Below are 4,330 nucleotides of genomic sequence, written 5' to 3'. Positions count from 1 at the left end.
TTGAGGTAAGTTAAGTCATTATCCTGACATGTCATGCTACAAAAGTTTCAGAAAGTTGTCCAGGCAATTCATGAAATGAAATTCTGGGAATAAGAGAAATGTAAGAACTTGACTTACAAACTCTATGCTAAAAATTAGCTAAAAAGACCAAATAGAAGCCAGAAGAGAAAGGGAAACTCCTTCAATCCTGGATTTAGGAAAGTATAATATTAAAACCACATGTCACAAACTTAAAAAAAAATTTATCAGATACAACACAATTGGAATCCAACTGACAAAACATAAGCTGAAATACAACTCCTTTTCCCAAGAAAGTACTTTAATGTTATGGTAAATAAGTGGAGGTAGTTTTATCAAATTCCACTAATACCCCTCACAAACTTGGAGGAATAAAACAAGAATGTTACATAGGACATGGGAGAGAGTCATCCAGCCTTCCCACCAACCTGCCAAGGGTTTGGCAGGTGTGGAAGGGTACACATCTTTCAGACCGCACTGAGGGATGCCCAGATAACTGGTAAAACATTATTCCTGGGTCAGTCTGATTGGATGTTTGTAGAAGGAATTATCATTAGCACTGAGTAAAGAGAATTCACTCTTTCCACTGTAGCCAGGCATCATCCAATTTGTTGAGGACCTAAACAGAACAAAAGGCAGAAGATGGGTGAATTCTCTATTTTTTCTTTCTTTGTCTGTCTCTCACTCCTTAAACTAGGACATGTATCTTCTCCTAAACTCCGACATTGAATCTCCTGGTTTTTGGGAATTCAGACTCCAGGATTTACACCAGCATCCACTTCTCCCCACCTGGTTCTCAGGCCTTCATACTGTAACTGAGATTTATGCCATCTGCTCCCCTGGTTCTTGGCCTTTTGGTGTGAGATTGAATTATACCACTGCTTTCCTGGTTCTCCAGCTTGCAAACAGCAGTTTTTGGGACTTCTTGGATTATGCAATCACAGGAACCAATTCTCATAATAAATCTCTCCATATATGTATCTCCTATTCGTTCTTTGGAGAATTTGAACACTCTATGCCTGGTCCCATAGCTCTGTTCCCCTTATCAACTACTTATTGCAGATACTTCTCAATAGATATGGCCTATTTCTTAGGCCTTATGTTTTATGTCTGCCTCACCATGTGATACAAATAAATATTTACAGTGGCAACCAAGTATTGAATTAATTTGTAAAGGTAAAAATTTTAAATGATTATAATATAAAATGCCAACATTGACATAACTGAATGACATATGTTATACAAAAGTCAGGTGATAAATAATAATTTTAATTAAACAAACTGAGGCACAAATTTTAAAGCATATCAACAAAATTTATGACATTGAAGGAAGGAGGGGAAGATACGAGGAAACATAAGCATGCTAATTATCTAGAATCCCACAGAGGAAATTAATACTATCTTACTTCTGACATTAATATGGTTGCAAAATATAAATTTAAGCATATAATTTAAAGCTATAGAAATAGCTGCTTTTAGAACAATGCTGTCAAAAAGCTGTGTACCTTCCATTAGTAGATGACATGAACAATCACACATCTGTAGTAAAAGGTTGCATTCCCATTGTGCCTGGGTTAGCTAAAAGATAAGGACAGGTTATTCTTACCCTCCAACCCCACTATCATGGGCAAAAACCTGTACTACATCGAGGGAACAATATTTAAATTTCAGGTATATTTATTAATTTGACAGAAGTGGGGAGAAAATAGGGTCACGTAACCCATAACAATAATTAATATAGCTCACAAATTAATGTATCTATATGAAAGGGATGGCATGTGAAATATTTACTTGTACCAGTAACTCAGAACGAGGAATCTTAAGGGTTATTTTCTGTCTGCTTGTTACTGCATTTCCCCACCAAAACATAAATATAGACCTTACTTACTGACAAAAATAAAAACACTAAATCCTTAGATAATATAGTTTCAAAGGATTTCAAAGATAAATGTTCCCAAATTTTTAAAAGCAACCACAGATTAAGAGTAGAGAATTCAAGCAAAATGGCCATCAAGCAGTCCCCTTTCTTCAGGGAAGCTGACTGACTTAGTAGTCGTCTTGTGCTCAGTCATTGGCTGGGAGCAACACATAGGAAGCGTGGCCTCATCCTAAACATGGGAACACATTCTGCATGCCTTAGTTAGCTATGCTTTCTATAAATGGAGACCTGTGAATCCATGACCACCACAACATTCTTCTGAAGGCTTTTGGAAATAAGAAAGTCTCATTAATAACAACTTAGGCTGGTATTTACAAAACCTCTCCTATTACGAAATTATTTTAAAATAAGAGTTATCTTTCTCTCTCCTGTGCCCCATCCCCATATGCTGACATATACAGCTCTGAGATTATATCAACCACTGCAAAATTAACCCCCGAGGAAGAGAAGAAAGAAGAGTGAATGTCTTTCTATAACTTTATCATCCCTAAAAGAATTATGCTAATAAAAATATGTAGATTGCTTGCCCTTACCCTGAGGCTCTTTGAATCTAAAGAGGAAATTGACCTAATATATTTTCTGGATTTATTACATATGTTATCTCATACCTCTTCATAGCATTATTCTATATATGTATAATTATCTCCATTTTCAGAAATGAGGAAATTGAAGCTCCAAAGAATTGTAAATTGGTTTAACATAATCATTAGGTTTTGAATTGAGGTCTGGCAGCCTTTAAATATATTCCACTGTACTCCCTTGAAATCTTCCAAACAATTTTGGACTTAGAAAAAAATACACAGCAAATTGAAAAGGAAGTGATATCCCAGAACTTAAAGTAAGATAAAAATTTTTCTACAAAAGGAAGTAAAATGTGCTCAGCAATAGAACTTAAATTTCTAAAAGACACATAAAGAAAAAATCAGATAATTCTTTTGCTGTAAAAATTCTGAGCGAATATGAAAATAAATTTATTATTTAAACTATGAAACAAAGAGACGAAATGTACTATTCAGCAATTTATCAATATGTTATTTATGTCTTTATTAATCTATGTATGCAAGATGAGAGTAGTAAAATACTCACACCATAGAGTTGATTGAATTAACATGTGTGTAGTGACTTGCGATGGGCTAGCCAGAGTTAGGTAGACTTCACAGGTGGTAGGCACAGGCCTTCACAAGACTGCTCTCACTCATCTCAGACACTAGCCATAAGCTTATGAGTTCCAAGGCCACCAGCACTTCTGACCAACAAGCTAAACATTCAGGTGTTCCTACTCTCTCTTCATGCTCAATCATTTAATAGACTGACAGATAATTCAGGAAAGTCCTGTACATATAATTACAGTGTTATGATGGCACAAATAATGCACATCAGGATCAACAAAAAGAGGTGCATAGGGTGAAGCCTGAGAAGGTCCCAGATGTGTAGCTTCTGGTATCCCCTCTCCCTACAGAGTCAGGACACATCACCATTCCAATCACTGATGTGTAACAATACACATTGTTACCCAAGGAAACTCATATGAGCTTCAGTGTCTAAGTTTTTATTGGAGTTCTATTTTTTGGGCATGATAGATTGAATTACTGGCCATGTGACTGAACTTAATCTCCAGTTCCTACTCCCCTCACTGGAGGTCAGGCTAGTATCACATGGTTCAAATCTCCAACTCTCTAAAAACATGGTTAGCCTTTCTGGATTGGCCAACACCATCCTGAGTCATCTTGTTAGCATAAACTATGAGCTCACCATAAGTCACCTCATTGACATAACCTATCAGAACATACCATGAATAGCAAAAACACTCCTGTCACTCAGGGAATTCTAAGACTTTAGAATATAACTCCCAGGAACTGGGAACAAAGGCCAAAAAAATTATTTATTATACATTAATACGTATAAAGCACTTTAATTGGTACCTGATATATATTATTGTTCTTATTGTCCATATTCATAGGATACTAATTTAGAGTAGAGTTAAAAGTAGGTTCATGATTTAACTGTTAGCCTCAGAGACAGCTGAGGATTTGGGTTAGGTTTTCTAAGATTTTTGTAGACTTGTTACATTTTTACTTACAAATTGAGTTTCCAATCAGTGTTTCCCAGACCATTAGTGCCATGCCTTGTCTGCTTGGAGTCTCTGCTCTTAGGTTCAGAATGACTTTTACCAGTCAAGATAGGTTTCAGCCTGGACTAAGTTTACTTAGCTTTAAGACAGGATACATGATAGGCCACATTGCATGAATGGCAACAACAAATCAGAGGAATTAAGAGGCTCACTTCATTGCTAGGAATTGGTATTCTTAAAATCTTTCTTGTATATTAATTAAAGGAGTCACAGGAACAGAGTAGACCCTAGATTATTGAGAA

General features: G+C 36.0%; 1 long non-coding RNA gene across 1 annotated transcript; it reads right to left on the bottom strand.

The window, feature by feature from the left end:
* Positions 1-394: 394 nt before the first annotated feature.
* LOC117096662 lies at positions 395-3,390 on the bottom strand. Its single transcript, XR_004442574.1, has 3 exons — positions 3,044-3,390; positions 1,524-1,596; positions 395-637 (listed from the first exon to the last, which is right to left on the bottom strand). It is a non-coding gene; the product is annotated as an uncharacterized LOC117096662 (long non-coding RNA).
* Between the last annotated feature and the right edge of the window lie 940 nt (positions 3,391-4,330).

This window comes from Trachypithecus francoisi, unplaced genomic scaffold, assembly GCF_009764315.1.
Source record: "Trachypithecus francoisi isolate TF-2019V2 unplaced genomic scaffold, Tfra_2.0 Lachesis_group14, whole genome shotgun sequence".
Classification (NCBI taxonomy): domain Eukaryota; kingdom Metazoa; phylum Chordata; class Mammalia; order Primates; family Cercopithecidae; genus Trachypithecus; species Trachypithecus francoisi.
The sequence above is the reverse complement of the archived record's forward strand: the minus strand, read 5'-3'. Positions and strand labels throughout refer to the sequence as shown.